This window comes from Penaeus monodon, chromosome 24 (assembly GCF_015228065.2).
Source record: "Penaeus monodon isolate SGIC_2016 chromosome 24, NSTDA_Pmon_1, whole genome shotgun sequence".
Classification (NCBI taxonomy): domain Eukaryota; kingdom Metazoa; phylum Arthropoda; class Malacostraca; order Decapoda; family Penaeidae; genus Penaeus; species Penaeus monodon.
Genome location: NC_051409.1, coordinates 10,407,900 through 10,408,164, shown reverse-complemented (window position 1 = coordinate 10,408,164; position 265 = coordinate 10,407,900). Strand labels below are relative to the sequence as shown.

The window sequence follows — 265 nt, the reverse complement described above, 5'->3', positions numbered from 1 at the left end:
GGCTATTGTTCAGTCCCAAAAAATATTTTTGGTGTCATCGGACACCGTGAATGATTGTTTGAACTCGCTTCATTAGAATCGTCAAATTAAACGTGCTTATTAATGTAAAGTAAAGTTGAAAAGGAAAGTTGTAAATATAATAAAAACAAGTTTTAGTTTGTCAAATGAAGTCGTGATAAAGTGGTTTCAAATGGCTAAGAAAAATATTGTTAGATCGCACATCGATAGATTTTTTTCTTTCTTATTTTAAGATTCCCCCCCCCCC

The 265-nt window shown here is 32.5% G+C and overlaps 1 protein-coding gene across 1 annotated transcript in view; it reads left to right on the top strand.

Annotated features, from left to right (window-relative positions):
• The window catches only part of LOC119588557 (golgin subfamily A member 6-like protein 22), a gene marked incomplete in the record, with an annotated part of 70,129 nt that extends 69,864 nt beyond the window's left edge, over positions 1 to 265 (top strand). The window contains 1 exon segment of the mRNA XM_037937197.1: positions 1 to 265.